At 41.7% G+C, this 18,134-nt stretch overlaps 1 long non-coding RNA gene across 1 annotated transcript; it reads right to left on the reverse strand.

The window, feature by feature from the left end:
- Nucleotides 1-12,575: 12,575 nt before the first annotated feature.
- On the reverse strand, nt 12,576-16,839 carry LOC114783512 (uncharacterized). Its single transcript, XR_003748504.1, has 3 exons — nt 16,646-16,839; nt 15,279-15,464; nt 12,576-13,274 (listed from the first exon to the last, which is right to left on the reverse strand). It is a non-coding gene; the product is annotated as an uncharacterized LOC114783512 (long non-coding RNA).
- Between the last annotated feature and the right edge of the window lie 1,295 nt (nt 16,840-18,134).

Genomic DNA, 18,134 nt, shown 5'->3' on the forward strand with positions numbered 1-18,134 from the left:
ACAAATGAGGCTCGTAAGAATACATTTATTTATCATGAACATGGACATTTCCATGCAATATAAAAAGGGTTTAAAAGTTTTAAGCCACTAAAATCTGATTTATTTAGGGTAAAAGAGCACATGTACAACACTGTTTTCACGGTAGATATCTTCTGGGAACTTTGCTGTAATGCACATAGGTTTATTAATATGTACAATTCCATGTAATATAAATAAGGTTTCAACTTTTTGGACAACTATTAAGGATGACCTTACTAATATAACATCAGACCCAAGGGGAGGGGGATCTTGCAAGGCCTTGAGAAACTGTTCACCTTGGCAAGGATGTGCATATGGGTAAAGTTCCAAGGCAAATTGTACAGTGAAAACAGGGTAGTATTTCTACACATCCTATTTTAGCCTAAACAAGTGAGTTTTCAGTGGCACAAAACTTTTAAACCCTTTTTATTTTATTGTGGTCTCATGCTGAAGTAAATAAGGCTGCTCACCCGGATGAGCAGATGAGATTAATACATGGATCTCCGTTCATAGCGTTCTATGGTAAACAGGTTGGTAATGTTGCCTGGAAGATCTTCGTGGACTGGGGGCTTTCTCTGCCATTAAACCCGCCGTTTACATATCTCTGATATTATCATAATGTCACATCTTAGTGGAAAACGTAAAGGCAAAGGAGACTTACAGGTCACACACGCACTCATGTGACACTACAGGTGTCATATATTTAATACCACTGCAATGGTGCTGATATTTAATAATAGACACTTTATCTGTGAGGTTTTAGGGTGTACAGATATTACTAGATACATAATGGTGTGTGTGATTGTATCTGCATTTGCAGTGGCTAATCCAGATTCGTTTTCCCTTTCAGAGGTGTCCCCTTTGACCCTCCGGCCTTGCAGCCATCATGAGGGTCTGCAGGACCTGAGGTGAGACCGACATTGATGTTGACCAGTCCAGGGGAGATGCAGTCTGCATGGGCTGTGGATCGGCCCTGGAGGGCAACATCATCGTCTCCGAGGTCACTTTTTCGTAGCGCTCCAGCGGGAAACTATCGGCTGTGGGCCAGTTTTTGGCTGGAGATTGTGAGAGCACACTTACTTAATTATTTACTCACACCCGCTCGTTGGAAACCTGGTGGTGGCCTGGTGGAACTTGCATTATTTTTTCTTTTTCTCATTGCACACAATGTGTCTTTTAATGGCCACATGCCTAAACATGCTGTGTTCATTCTTAGATATCTGATTAATAATCTGATTCAGAGGATACATGTTGGGAGTAGATGGCGAGATCTCCCTAAATTCTCCCTAAATGCAGGCGCGAGAAGAAAATATAATTCAACCCAACCCACAATTTATTATCCCGCCATGTCAGGTCACTAGTGTGGTTCAAAATTATTTTATTAAGTTTACTTTAGGATGTATTGAAACTAAATATAGGTTTTTCATCTTCTAAATGTAAAAATAAAAAGACAAATAAGTACTACTTTCCGATTATGATCGTCATTGTGAAACACAGCACAGCACATGGTGCATACAACCCAGCAGCCATGACAGGTGCCCGGGGAGCAGTGTGTGGGGACGGGGCTTTGCTCAGTGGCACCTTGGGGTTTTAGGGATTTGAACCTGCAACCTTCTGATAATGAGTCCATTTCTGTATCTGCTAGGCCACCACTGCCCCACAAAACATCAACGCAACAAGAGCGAGAATCCAACCCCTAGTGGGCTGGCGATGGGGCAAAAGTCCCGTTTAGTGTTTAATCTGATGCATGTTTGTGATGTATTATTTATATTCCTAGTATACACACATAAAAAGGAGACTCATTTGTTTAATTTTTTTTCAACTAAAACTATTTGCCTGGTTGCGATGTGTCACGGGAACAGGTTGAGATGCAGAGGTCTTTTTTCCCCAGCAGAGGGCGGTGCTCTCGTTTGTAATGCCCCCTTTCCTACCGATGCCAATGCGTTTAATATTCTTTTTCCAAAATATTTCAGTATTTTGTCACTGTGTTTATCTGATCAACACAGTTGCATGTAAATGTCTGTAACGTTTTCTTTGTTTTTCTTGGCTGTAGTTACAGGGACAGTCCCCCTGGAGACACTCAGGGTTAAGTGTCTTGTTCAGGGACACAATGGTAGTAAGTGGGGTTTGAACCTGTGATTTTTGTGGTCTTCTTGTTCACAGGTGGATGTGTTTCCTACTAGGCTACTACCACCCCATGTTAAAATAATTCATTCATTTTTATCTCTCAGGATGTTCATCGTTGTACTTGACGGCTGAAAAAAAGTGCAATCCAGTCACATGACTAAAACAGTTATCCAGAGCTCCCTGATCGCCACTGAGCAAAGCACTGTCCCCACACACTGCTCCCCGGGCGCCTGTCATGGCGTCTGTCATTTCTGTCTGCCCCCTCACGTATGCCTATCTAGAACAGGCCCTGCCGAGAAGGGATAATGGCTCATTGGGCACAACTTGTAAATTTTCACCTAGGGGTGTACTCACTTTTGTTGCAAGCAGTTTGGACATTATAGTCTGTGTGTTAGTTATTTTGAGTGCAGAGCAACTGTATACTTTACATTTACAGCATCACATCTTCAGTGTTGTACCAAGGAAAGATATAATAAAACATTCAAATCGCAAACTTCTGATTACGGGTCCCAGCAACACTGTAACCTCCAGTCATCCTCTTCACTTCAATGAAGAAGTGGGGTTTGTGACAGCGGTCAATCACCAATATGTTTACCTCAGATTTTTTTTACATTCTTATAGTTCAATTCCTCTTCTATATTAGTTACCACAATTAATTACAGCAATACTAGGACAATCTCTGGATGATCTAAAGAGATTTTGTAATGTGCTGCCAAAAATTTTGTCAAATAAGCATTTATTTTTCATGGGGGATTTGTTTAAATTTTATGATCATTTCAATTTAACAATGAGTGCAAAATACAGTGGAGGGTTCTGTATACAGAGACATGCTAAGCTGTAAGTACAGATGAGATGTACACACATTCAGACCTTCTTTCTATATATTCACATAGAGCATTTTCAATTCTGTTTTGGCTGTGCGCTGAGCCTGAATTAACACATTGAATTAATAGATGATCACACTCATATATTTGGGGTGGGACAGAATTGTTCCAATGTTCATAAGAAATCATAGAGCATACAATTCTACAAAACGTCTTTTGTTAATATGCTAAAGTATATGATTGCATTTATCATTATATAAGAATTATAAATTGTGGAAAAAGTACTGAAAATGTAAAAGTGTCTTTACCTTGCATAATACAGCACTTTTATTCTACTTTTAGGCGGTATAAATGTACAAACTGTGTTCAGACCACCCCATAAAACATTTTGAGCACAGTTGGCCACAGAAGCACCAAATTCTGAATTGTATGGTACAATAAAAAGAAAAAAGAAAACCCAAAGTATCCAAAACTGTGAAAATGTTCAACAACTCCTTATTAACAAGCTTCTTGTTTTTCCTTCATCAAAGATTAATATACAGATTAATATATTTGCTGGTCTTAAGCTCATCATTCGCTGATGACCACATCGTTGTGTCTGTAGGGTGTCATATTAAAAAATACAGTCCTGCTTTATGTTACATAAGGGAACATAATTGCATATTTTTTTTGAATAACTTCTGTTTAAAGAGAAGTAGCACTGTGTCAAGACAATAATATATAAAATATCCATATAACCATGGTTTATCTAAGATGCAAGCAATTTTGTTTATGCATTTGAACAAACGCTGATCAAATATTGATTTATCTCAACCGTGCAACAAATTGTGCAACAATGACAGAAGTACAGTCGTGTTCTCCATCTGCAGACTTTTGCTTGTAGGAGATCATTCCTTAGTTTACAGAGTTGGGAGAGACCAACACCCAGTTCTTCTAGCACATGTCCACATATCAACATGAAGATTATGGACACTTTCACTTTTTAGACAGCATTATGTGTGTGATTTACATTTTTAAATAGTACCTTCCTGAACACTTTCTGTTGGGTACTGCTGTATAACAGGTCGTGTGTAAATGGTACAGTAAGTGCTGGCAGAGGTGATTTAAAAATAAGAGTCAGTAAGCGAAGTTGATTTTTGAAAAAATTATCTCATCTTTTACAAACGCTCAGTCAGGTTGTGGTCATAGGGTAAGCAATACATTAAAACAATGCAACACAATGAATAACTCAAAGAAGAAAATTATAATGATTTTTATTGCGAACATTCAAAAATTACAATATTTGTAAAAGCTGAAAGCACTTCACTATATCATAACAAAATATGATAAACAAATGAAATAAAAGAAGAAACTGTGACTGCTGCTATATAAAGGACAGAAAAAAGGGGCACTTATTTGTGTTAATAACTATTACTACCCATCAACACTCTAGAGTGAACTTATCTTCCAAACATCAAAGTCCAAAAGAAGACAATAAAGTCATAACGGTGGCTCTGAAACAGCTTTTTACAAGACATATAGCAGCAGTAGCCCACCACACCAAGAAAAACCTGACCCCCCAATCAACATTTTCATTTTCAAGTCAAATAATCCCCATATTAATTCATTAAAAGTAAAGTGATCATGGGTGGCATGACTGAGGGCTGATGGGAGAAGGAAGCGCACATATGGTACATCTGGGAAAGGGGAGTCATTTAGTATCACAAAAAAAAAAACGGCACAACGGATGGAAACGGATGGATCAGGACTGCATAATCTGCCGCATGGGCATCTGCTGTGACGGACCCGTGGCCCCGGGACATCATACTACCCTCCACTCAAGGGTGCAGCTCTGATGGCAGCGACAACCACAGGGCTCCGGCACTGCTGTAGTTGGTGGTCCTCCCTGGCACTGAAGGACCCGGAACCTCCGGATGCTGTCCTGTCATGTGACATAGCAGTGGCTCCTGCTCCACGGGACACCTGACATATGTCTGGTGTGTCTGTGTTCTCCTGCAGGGTACTGGCTGATCAGACACTGCAGGCTGTGGTGGACACCCAGAAAAAGCTCTACCAGCCCGCTTAGAGTGGTTGAAGTACAGGGAGCAGTCATAGGATGCTGAAGATGGCATGGCACGACTGCAGTGACCAGGCAGAGGGCAGGATGCTGCGCTACTGACGATTGTGGGCGTGCAATGGTGGTAGTAGGCGACCCCTGTGGACTCCTCTCGAGTGGTGGTGGTAGGCGTGAGCAGGGAAGAGGAGGGGGTGATGTTCTCTGCTGTGGGCTGGAGTGCTGATACAGTGCTGTTGCCTGCGGGGGAACATCAGTGCAGAAGGAGAATGAGTTTACGATTAACGCAGGAGAGGCGGGGTTACCTCAAAGCAGGACCGACAGCGCAGCATCTGGCTGGCAACAATCCATCGCATGCTTTGTCCAGCACTCCACCGGATCGCAAAACTCCTCCTCGCTCTCACCATCTTCGTGCACCAGGAAGTCATGTGGGCCCACACCATACTGGCGACAATTCAGGAAGGGCACTGTGGGAGGTACAGACCCTACACTGTCCAGACACCAGCTTGCGTTGTCCTCACTCTCGTTGCTGTCTGTGTCATCCGCATCAACAGGGAGGCTTCGCAGCAGGACGCAGAGGTCCTCGCCCGACATCTCGAACATGGTGGGGGGCACGTCCTCCATGCCCACACCGATTCCTCGCCACTGTAATTGGCCTCCTCGTCGCTCTGCCAACTCACCTGCAGATCGTTCCACTTCCAGGAGAGCCAAAACAAAGGAAACAGGATACAAATGGAAACTAACTCACAGGCGTGAGGCACTAGGCCAGGAACATAAACAAACACAATGTCCACATTAATGCAGCAATGATGTCTGCATGCTGCTTCACAGGTTTTATGGAGTCCCGATACATTGGTGTCAGCTGGGATGGATCAGGACTCCATAAAAAGCTGTGACGGCCCCATGGCCCCGGTACGTCACAATGGGAGCTCATATATAATCCAGTGATTGCTCTGTAAAAGACAAATCACAAATTCCTTTTCATGAAGAGCATTTTTTTATTACATGTATTATATTATTTATAGTAATGTATTTTATGTCATATAATATGATGTCATTATATAATAAAGAACAGACAAGAGATAGACAAATAGATAAAAAAATGAAAAACAGCAATGTTTAGGGCAAACCAATTATTCAACCCAGGTCAGGATTCGAACCCGGTATTTCCACCACGAAGGTGAATGTGTTACCAATACACCACCAGGGTTTTTGGTTTGGTTTGCCAATTCATACTGGTTCACAGAACAACCAGTAGATTGACTAAATTTAGCTGCCAATTTAAACTAATTATAACTCAATTTTGGCTTGGAAAGCAGTGAAAGTTTAAAAAAACGATAGGATAAAAGGATTAAGAGGGAAGAGTGGAATTGTTTTAGAATTAGTTAATTTTGTGGAATAGATAAAATTGCAAAAAGAGTAGAGGAAAGAACAGGAAGAGTGTAATGCTAATGCTAGCATGCTAAAAATTAAAAAATGCTAACTGGGCCTGGCCACAATGCGTCACATGAAATCAGATGAGGTTTGGAGCATGTTCAAAAATTAAACATGTTATGGAGGATGAATAGCAGAGATGGAAAGAAAAAAGGAGGAGTGGAGATGAAGGAATTAAAAGAAAGGTTAAATGTGGTTGAATTGGTTAAACTGGTGAATAGTTGAAATGTGTGGTGGTTGAAAGGCTGAAAGTGTTATCATTGTTGCTCTGTAAAATGGAATAATAATAATAAGAAGAAGAAGAAATAGAAAAAGAAGATTTTGGGTTTTCCAAGCCTAAATTGGAAATAATGTTTTGAATGTACTGAGTGTGGGAAACCGGAGTACCCGGAGAAAAACCCACGTGAACCCGGGCAGTGTGCGCAAACTCCACACAGAAAGAACCCGGGCCAGGACTAGAACCCAGTTTCTTTCTATAAGGCAGCAGCTCCAAGCACTGTACTACCGTGTCACTAGAACAGCACACGTAAACACAAAGACATCATATCAATTATATCACATATTACTAAATAACTATTACAAACCTAGCTTACCTCTCACATACTTACCCATTACTTGGGCCAAATTTAAGGGTAGTGCCAGTGGTCAGCCAGTCTGCTGCAGATCCTGGACACCTCTTCTTACTGTCGCTGGGCCTCTCTCTTCATGTCTTCTCGCTCTGATATGATGCTGGACGATGTGAGGCGAGAAGGCGGTTGCCTCCCAGATGAAAAGCACACAGCACTTGGTGGATTCGACTTTTCCATCTTTGTGCTGAAGAGAAAAACCAGGGGGTAACTTAATAACTATTATAAGATAACTTACTACATATAACTAAATAACTATAACTACCTCACTTGCTACATACTACTTACTAACTAGCACAACCTATCTTACTTAATTTAACTTAATAACTATTACTACTTACCTAACTAGATACTACCTATTATTATCTAACTTACTACATATAACTTAATAACTATTACAACCTAACTTAATACATTTTACTAAACAACTATTACAAACCTAAATTACTACATATTACCTAACTTACCTCTCACTTACTTCCCCATTAATTAGGCCAAACGTAAGGGTAGTGCCAGCGGTCAGCCAGTACGCTGCAGTTTATCCCATTACGAGTGATCCTGGACGCCTCTTCTTGCTGCTGCTGAGCTTCTCTCTTCATGTCTTCTCGCTCCTCCCAGATGAAAAGCACACAGCACTGGGTGGATTTGTCTTTTCCATCTGATTAATAGTAACATGTAAGACAAGATAACTTAATGACAATCAGGCTTAATGACAAAAAATGACTTAAAAAATTATTGATATCATTAATTTGTGCAAGAAAAACACCACAAAACACATGTGAAGTTTTACCCTCAGTCGGCTCGTCCAGATCCGAGCACCCAGTAGATACACAGCAGCAGGACGCTGAACTGGGTCTGGACCGATCGTTGTCCTCTTGCTGCTGTTGATTCCTGCATGTCCTGGTTCTCCTTGCTGCAGAACTGGGTGGAATCAGCTTTTCCATCCGACTGCTGTAGAGACAGACCAGGGGGTAACTTAATAACTATTATAACCTAACTTACTACATATAACTAACTAACTATTACTTCCTAACTTACTACATACTATTATTATCTAACTTATTACATATAGCTTAATAACTATTATGGCCTAACTTACTACATATCTCCTAACTTACCTCTCACTTCCTTCCCCATTAATTAGGCCAAACGTAAGGGTAGTGCCAGCGGTCAGCCAGTACGCTGCAGTCTATCCCATTACGAGTGATCCTGGCCGCCTCTTCTCGCTGCTGCTGAGCTTCTCTCTTCTTGTCTTCTCGCTCTGATATCGTGCTGGACGACAGGAGGCGAGAAGGTGGTTTCCTCCCAGATGGAAAGCACACAGGTGGATTCGGCTTTTCCATCTGTGTGCTGAAGAGACGGACCAGCTTGTCCCGGGGCAGCTGGGTCCAGGTGGTGGTGGGGTCTGGCTGCGTCCCGGTGGCCTTCATGCCTGCCTCTGGTGAACTGGTCACAGCGGTGACAGGCAGAGGCAGCACGGTGGATGTTCCAGGCTGAGGTATTCTGTAAGGACAGCTCGTCTTGTCTCTGCCTGACAAGGTGCCTGGACTGGTCCTCCTGGCTGCAGTGTAGGGGAGAGGCGGCTTGGTCAACGTGTTGACCTGTGACATCCCGGCCTTGGGGTGTCGCTGGGGCTTCCTGGCTGCAGGGTGTCGCTCCAACTTCTTCGCCCTTTTTGATGGTTGGGGCATTGGCTCAATCAAAATAGCCAAACCTTCAACAGAGACAAGATTTACCACGAGTGTAAAATCTACAACAGTAACGTGTAAGACTTAACAAGATAACTGGGAATTATGCGCTTGTTAAAATTGTCGTTTACTTTAAATCTGAGCTGATTCTGAAATCTTTACATTAATTATAATGCATGTTGGGATGGAAAACACTGATTCTTGAAACTTTAGCAAAAACATGACCTACTAAGAAAAGTGGCCATTATGTTAGAAATTAAAAACATTTTCATGAATAAAAATAATCAGGGTGTCTTTTGCACATTTGTGAGGCTTCTTTTCTAGGTGTACTAAAAAAATTATTAATTTAAATTATTATATTCTGGCCACTGCTGACAAAATCAATTGGCCTTCGATAGGAGATAACAATCTTCTCAAACCGACATTATCGTCACCACCGTCAGATATTTATAAAAAGCAATAAAATCAGGCAACTACAAAGTCAACTACATTCCTGAGGACCCATTTTCGAACATTCAGCTCTAGTGCAGGGTTCCTGTAAGGTCGCTTTTTCTCTTAAACTTGTTCATAATTTTGGACACAGCTACTTTCACAACCATAACATGTCAACACTGTCTGTTTTTAAAAAATATATATTAGATTAGATAATGACATTAATGTATACTGATAAAGAAGAGGTCTGAAGTAGCAAAAGAAGGCAAACTATATTTATAATGTGAACAACTTATGCATATCATGTGAAAGACTAGGTTTTTGTCCCCAGCGTCAGTCGTCACTACTGTCAGGTTTGGTGGTGGTGGCAAAAATCTCCAAAATTTGACAGTGGTGACAAAAATCTCCAAATGGTCCTCAGCAGAGTATAGAATACTCTCACTAGAATATAACTGTTGATCACAATATTTAAAAAAAAAAACATTAATTAAAACACCACAAAAACACATGAAGTTTTACCCTCAGTCGGTTTCGTCCAGGTCCGAGCGCCCAGTAGATACGCAGCAGCAGGACGCTGAACTGGGTCTGGGCCGACCGCTGTCCTCTTGCTGCTGTTGGTTCCTGGATGTCGCTGCTCCCTCGTGATCCTGGCCGCCTCTTCTAGCTGCTGCTGAGCTTCTCTCTTCATGTCTTCTCGCTCTGATATCATGCTGGTCGACATGAGGCGAGAAGGCGGTTTCCTCCCAGATGGAAAGCACACAGGTGGATTCGGCTTTTCCATCTGAGCACTGAAGAGACGGACCAGCTTGTCCCGGGGCAGCTGGGTCCAGGTGGTGGTGGGGTCTGGCTGCGTCCCGGTGGCCTTCATGCCTGCCTCTGGTGAACTGGTCACAGCGGTGACAGGCAGAGGCAGCATGGTGGATGTTCCAGGCTGGGGTCTTCTGTAAGGACAGCTTGTCTGGTTCCTCCTGGACAAGCTGTCTGGTCTGGTCCTCTTGGCTGCAGTGTAGGGGAGAGGCGGCTTGGCTACAGTACGCCTCAGGGGCAGCTTGGTCAACGTGTTGACCTGTGACGTTCCGGCCTTGGGGTATCGCTGGGGCTTCCTGGCTGCAGGGTATTGCTGCACCTTCTTCGCCCTTTTTGCTGGTAGGGGCATTGGCTCAATCAAAATAGCCAAACCTTCAACAGAGACAATAACAAGATTTACCACGAGTGTAAAATCTACAACAATAACATGTAAGACTTAGTTAACAAGATAACTGGGAATTATTTGCTTGTTTACTTTAAAACTGTACTGATTCTGAAATCACAATCACCTCACTTTCACAAAACTCAACTGTAAATGAAGGGATCAGTGGTTTTTATCATTAATCAAGAAAACACAAAAAAACATGCGAAGTTTTACCCTCAGTTGGTTTAGTCCAGGCCCGAGCACCCAGTAGATACGCAGCCGCGCACCGCTGAACTGGGTCTGGGCCGACCGTCGTCTTCCTGCTGCTGTCGATTCCTGGATGTCCTGGTCCTCCTCGCTGCTCTGTCATGGTCTCCATCCGGATGAATATCGTAATCTGCTAACTTTGATCTGCTTCTATCTCTGTTTAAATTAAAACACAAACATGATGACGTCACTGACCGGAGCACGTCGCTTTTTTTAAGTTCTTTAGTCACCATGTGATTTGTAGTGAGAGTACATCTAGAAACCCTGAATTCACCTTCCTGAGCAGTAAAAGTACACGGGCAAACACAGCAAACTACAGCCACACAACCAGACTGCGAAATGATTTTATTTCATGTACTACTCGCTCACTACACCAAGTAGCTTCTCCCCGTTTTTCAAAATTGTGAAGGTGAAGCTGCCAAATATGCAAATTAACCGCGAATTAGCAGAAATACATAAATAAACGAGGATATCTGTATGAATAGTTGTCTGAGAGTCTGTTGCTGCGAGTATAAACCTATTCGCTCTGGAAAGAGCAGCTAAACCGATGTCGGCTGGATAAACGGAGACTATTTTAATTAGTAAAACATGGCGCCGGTCCCGCACTGAAGGGTTAGAGGTCACAAACCAGCCGGTCCACGCAAAAATAACATTTTAACATTGTACTCTCTACTCACCAAAAACGATGTCGCTCCTCTCGGTCGCTTTACAGCTCTGAGAATCAACAAACTCCGTTTCCATGACAACGACGTTCTCGTCCGACGCGACGTGCGGCGCAGCGCGATTCTAACATTAAACACGGAGGCGCTTATAAAACGCGACGGCGATTTTAAATAAAGCAAATAAGGATTTTATTTTAATTTGGTAATTTGATGAAGCTTCATTAAAGTAGTAATAAGAAGTAATACATGCAGTTAAATACTAAAACCAGTAATAAATAAACTTGTTGTAAAGTCCAGTTTTTAGAACAACTCAGTCGCCCAGTAATTGCTAGACAGGGTAGAAGCTATTTCGACTCGTGCACGCAGTGTTTCCTTCATAATGACATTTATTTTGATCAGGAAAATGTGAGGCCACCTCAATCACTTCGGCCTTTACAGGTGAGCTCACCGATGGAACTATTTTACCTGCTCATGCCCCTCTAAGTGTTTAACCCTTTTTTATTCCCCCTCCTCACCTATTCCTGAATTATGGTGCGCTCTGAAAGCCGCTGTTTTGTCCGGTTTGCGCGTCTGAAGTGACAGCGTTAACCACGCCCACTTGTCGCGCTGAACCCCGCGACAAGAAGTGGGGTGTTTCACTGTATTACGTGACATTACACCGTAATGTGTGACTCTAGTGGCGCTGTGTCATGATGCGATTTTAAGTGACGCTGGGACTGTCCCTGTAACTACTGGTTGCAAGTTCCTCTGGATCAGGGGATGAATGCTGTAAATGTAAAATGGCGCCAGCGTTTTTATAGGAGGGAAGTCGTGCTTTTAAAGTTTACTGGCGACGATAAAGTTTTGTTTTGTGCTCAGAATGTACTCATATTTTGGGAAATATATCACCTGAACGTATAATGTGAGGTGAGCGCGGTGACTCCTTGCTGATTTATGAATATTAACCTGTGATATTCCAGTCATAATTGCACATATCTAAATGATGGGCTATTTTTCTTGTGATGAAATAAGACATAAACATTGTTTTGTGTTTATTTAATGCTTGAGTAATATTAAATATGAATGGAGGATGAATGCCTCTGGAAAAATAAATATAACTGAACAGAAAAATCTTCTGCCTTTTTTTATTTGTGGCTGAGGCACATATCACTGTTGGTAGGGGCACACACAGGAACCCCCACAACTAGTCTCCTTAACCCCGTCTCCAGCCTGGCTCCTTGCTGCAGCGTGCACATCACCACGGTGACCAGATGCTTGCTACTTCTTCCCACCTGTTGCCGCTGCCTGCTACTGAACTCTTTCACATACCTGCCCTGCTGCATGAGCATCAACATGGCAAACAGAAGTTGTTCCAGATCACCTCTGCCCCTGTCCTGTTTCCATGAAGCTCTGCCCACATGTATATTCACCCCACAGTCTGCTTCCAGCTCCAGCCCCATGTCAGTGAAAGACCCCCTGGATCGGCCTTGACAGTATGAACAAACCACAACAGGCTTTTTTTTTGTTATTCCAAATCACTGAGAATTTTCAACTCAAAGATCATGAGATTAAGTTCAAATTTGATAAAAATCATGAAATAATTAAAAAAGGAACAAACAACATATGTACTTGTAGTGCATAATATGTTCAAAACAGTTATTCTCTGCTGTGGAATAAAAGGTGTACGTTGCATTTTTGCACATAACTTTGGGTATTCCTGTGAACCCAGGAACCCTGCACCTTCCCTTTTTTATTATTACATTATTGGCCAGTGTGAAGTATTGGTCATGTGGACATCTTGGTTTGGAATGGGAGCCGTGGGCCTTGTTTCCTCCTCATCTCCACCACCGGTGTTCATACTTTCTTCCTGGCACTTTGAATTCCACAATCTGGTGGAGGGATGTATAGCCATGCAGGATGTATTAGAGAGCCATCTGAGTGATGTGTTCCCTGGTGTCCGAGAGGAACTTCTACTGTCATCTTCATTATGTTTCTGAAACAGATACCAGTGATAAAGTTTGAGTCAGTAAAATTGCAACCAGAATAAAAAGCTTGATATTACACATCAAATTTGATATTAAAAATCTGTATTGAGGGTAGAGATACACTTCTGGTATTTTTTTGGTGAACACTTCTAAAAAAAAGTCTCAAGCAGGTAGGATTTTTTAGCAGGTTCAACTAAACACTCATTAGATGTAGTGATTGGTTGTTTTTTCAGTTCAAAGAAATTCTGGTGACACTGAAGTCCTGAATTTTGAAGCCCTAATGACGTACAAACTACAGATCCCATAATGCAGCGCACACTTTGCTGAAAAACGGAGTTCGCTGAGAATCTGAAGTTTGTGTGTTATTAGCGCTTTGTATTGCTGGGCCTTAATAACGAATATTTAAAGTGATCTCACGGGATGCGAACCACGATTTTGACACCCCTGCCTTAAAGAATCCTAATACATTAAAATGAAGGAACTAATAAAGACCAATTTGGTCAAATTAAATAGAAATTAATAATAGATAGAATCGTGAAGAGCATTACAAATTCATGACTAGCATTTAGATATTTAGCATTTTCTTTACAGTCAGCAGTAGATTCATTTTTGGACATTCAGAATCTGTATGATTCACATCCAAATTCATGCATTTGTTTTTTTATCTATTTTTTTTACTGTGGATTATGAGACTTATTGTTCCTGTTGTCATTTTAATGGTTATTTTTTTATATTTTAAATTAAAATTTTATGTTTTAAAATCCTTATTTTTGGGGATTCAGACTCTGTACCGAAGGTTCTGGAAAGAGTTTGATTGTGCGACTCATGAAACGTTATTTTATACGTTACAATACAGTGGGGTCCCCAACTCCTTAATTTAGATTCTACCCGTTTGATTCACTCATCAGTGAATGCGTTAAATGGGGTAACTGTGTGTCCGTCCCTTTTGATGTTTGTCATGTGGTTAGTAAAGGAAGTGTTCTGTCATCTCTTCTTTTTAATGTGTACATGGATGTGTAGTCGGTGGAACTATAATCAATAACCTGACGTGTGCAGATGATTTAATGATCTACTGTCCATACAGTGCTGGCCTTCATACGTTACTGAGGGTCTGGTCACAGCACCGTTCAGAGTTTGAGATCACTTATAATGGCAAGAAAAATCGTAAGGAAAGAAAAACATTATACAGACCAGTGACATTCAGCTCTCGTTTCGGTCTCTGACTCTCTTGAGCTGCCACCATCTGGCACTCAGATTCCTGTTCAAGCCACTCTGCAAAACCCACAAGGTTGTAGGAGGTATCCGGCTTCGCTGTGCGGGCATGTCTGGCAAAGGTTGCCATGAGGTCTGAAGAGAGCTTGGCCAGGAGCTGCTGTACATGTGAAGAACTGCCTGACTCTGCAGCTACCTGATTAGTGTCCAGAGACTGGATCAGGCCTACTAAGACCCGACTCCGTACTGCAAAGTCCCTGAAGTGTTTGGAGTCACCAGAGCGCACCAGAGGTCAATTAAGAATTGTGCTTATTTCTCTCAATACTAAGTGGTGGGGCTGCCCATATCTTTGCTGAAGGGCTGTCAGAGCATGTTTGTATGGAAGTGGGCTATGCTCAGATTCATGATGAAGTTATAGCAAACTCTAAAGGATCATCATGAACGAAATTAGGAAATGAAGGGTCTTCTATACATCGTCAGTATGTTCTTGGGGTGACTGGGAACTAACCGAAGGAAGATCTACATGCTGGGAACATAAAATATCAGGTACCTGATTACAGGCCTGAGTGGGAACCTCCATTACTGTGCTTCTAGTTAGAACTCCACCTGGTGGTCATGGATGGGATTGGATGACACGCTATAACATGGACATTATGACAGAAATATGTGTCTGCAGTAGCTGTTGCTGCTGTACTGGGTTAACATACGCTGGGGGCTGTACAGAGTGTAGCAGAGTTGCATCTGAAACAGGCAGAATACTAATGGCTATCCGGACATGAAAAGGTGAAGCAAGGTGTTACCTGGGAGGAGGAATAGCAGGCAGATAGGTCCATGGCACTGATGGCTGCTGACAAGAGACTGACACTTGTTCTATTGCGGCAGTGGGCAGCCATGGCAGGCGCCCGGGGAGCAGTGTGTGGGGACGGTGCTTTGCTCAGTGTCACTTCAGTGGCAACCTTCTGATTATGGGGCCGCTTCCTCATCACCTATGGGGGGGTGTTAATGCAGAGGACACATTTCATTGTGTGCATGTCTGATGTGCATGCTGTGTAATGACAAAGATCCAAAAATCATTGATTATTATAAAACCCTTTCAATAATCTTAGTACAGCACTGAATGAAGAAACAAAATTGGCCTTCATGACACAACAGATGTGGGTTTGAATACATAATTATTTCAATGTTTGTCCATAACTATTTAATATCTTCCCAGTAATTTTTCTATACTTTTAATCGAAAAACAAGTCAATTACTGAATGATCCACAAAGTTTGAACTGTAGTGTAAAAAAACAGAACACTTTTACCTGTATGTTGTGTCGTCCGCAGTGGACCCTGGCCCACTCCACGGGGGGTGGAATTAAAGCTCATTTTATTCACATGAATACTACATTAAACACCACTGAAGATGAAGGTTAACTCCATCTGCATCTATGCAGCAAAGCATCTCATTTACATTTTTCTTTTCCACAGTTAAAAGCCGGCAGTGTAATCTGACACTGAAATAATCTCCCCACAGTCTCACGTCTCTGTCTCAGTACTTGTTCATCTCAGTTTCGGGATGGGAACTAATGTGATAATTACAAGGGTGTTAAAATATAACTAGTTTAACAGATTCAAACCTAAAATGGGAAATTAGTGTGTGTGTGTGTTCTGGCACTCCAAGTTATTGTTCAGTTCATAAATCCTGGCAGATTAAAATAAACTCATCGGGCAGCGAGGTTGGAAGCATCTCCCAATTTCCTTTTTAAAAATGCGCTGCCTTTCCAAAAACTGGTGGTTTGCGCAACACTGGAAGGAAACGGGACCATCTGTGACCCCCTGTATAAATGTACATTCAGAATGGTTCTAGACGCAGATAATAAACAGTTACTACAAATAACAAAGTTCTATAGTTCATGTAATACCAACAGAACTAACGTACTGATTTACTAAACTAGTTAACATTCCAAATTAAATAACTCAAAGCTGCATTACCATAGAGCATTGGTCTCAAACTCCACTTTAGAAGTTATTTTAAACTGTGTAATTCACATTAAACCTTTTTTTGTATATTTGTATGCATCTTTACTGTGTAACAGCATTCACTGCCTTCAACGTGCAATAACTTCCCCAAATTCTACCTATAAAGAATAAAGAAATATTAATGAAGGGGACAACATCACTCACTCAGAGGTGCAAAGTTGGGGTGATGACTCGCAGCTTGGCGCAGATGGAACTCGCCTCCTTTCCTTTCTGGCTCTTTGTTTCTCTCCGGTCTGGTTTCGCCAGGCGCCGCACTGCTTGTAGTGTCATTTTTTTTACTTGCTGAGTTAAAACTGTCTAGAACGCCACGGACACCGTCGCCATCATCCTCACGTCTCCGCCACAGTCAGTGCCAGAATCTGCCGAGTTTTCACGAATCTGCCGTAATGCGCCAAAAAGACGCGCCCCGTTCAGAGAGAGAAATCCTGCTTTGTAAAAGCAGTTACGCACGATCTCCCACATTCTCATCCTTTTTTACAAATAGCCTAATAAAAACATTTCATTAGGCGCACTCATTAGGAGCCCTTAAGGTACTCGCGGGTCACATCCCGCGAGATTACTTTGTATAGATCTATTAATATAACTCGGCGATATGAAGCGCTGATTGCACACAAACTACAGATCCCAAAATGCCGTGCGCACGTTGCTGAGCGCCTTACGCATTATTTGAATCGTTACATGCTGCAACACACGGATTTCGCCTGTATAGTTCAGCTCGACAAAAAGTCAGGAAAATAAAGCGCTACATCTGGGGTATTCAACTAAATTTAAAGAGGACCAGTTAGAAAAGATTTCTAGAAACAAAAGTCCCAAAGATTATAACTGTTTAGTGTGAATAGTATCCTATTCATTTTTCATTTAATCAACATTTGATGTAATTAATACCTGAAAGTCAAATCAAATTAATTCAGAACAATTAAAAAACATTGACAATATTTATTGTCACATTACACAGAACTGAACATACATGTATGACTGCTGATATGCATGTTTTATAGTTTACTAAAAAAAGAGTAGGGCTGCATTTCATAATAAAAGGAAATTGTGCATAAAAATTGTGCATTTTTAAATAAAGTTCTGAACTTCAAAAAAATAAAGGGAGAATTTCCCCTTTTCTGTGTCACATTTTGACTCAGCAGACTTTTATAGAAAATAAACCAACAAATTTTAACAGTTAAACAATTTTAGACGCTCACTTTCTTCCCCTGTTATATTCCCCTGCTTTTTTGTTCAGTGAGAGGGTTGATCTCTAGCTTGTCCTGCCAGGATTTTTAACCTGGGCTTGAATGGAGTCAGGGCCATTCTCATACACATGTGGAGGTGCTCGATTGTGAGCCTGGAACGATATTTAGTTTTAATTATGTTCATTGTCGAGAAAGCTGTCTTGCAGTGGTGTGTGGAGCCAATCATGGTCAATATGTACAAGGCTACTTTGCTCAGACCAGGGAAAGTTGTCATAATAACCATTTGAAGCCAGAAAGTGGAAGGGTCAGTTCTTACAAACTGCTCTTTCAGGGCCACATCTTCTTGGAGATCGAGCAATTCCATCTGGAGAGGATCCAGCATTTGTCCATTCAAAGTGCTGTTTGACTTCCTTTGAGAACCCTCTGACAGCAGTGATGAGAAATGGATT

This window comes from Denticeps clupeoides, unplaced genomic scaffold (genome assembly GCF_900700375.1).
Source record: "Denticeps clupeoides unplaced genomic scaffold, fDenClu1.1, whole genome shotgun sequence".
In the NCBI taxonomy this organism is placed as follows: Eukaryota; Metazoa; Chordata; class Actinopteri; order Clupeiformes; family Denticipitidae; genus Denticeps; species Denticeps clupeoides.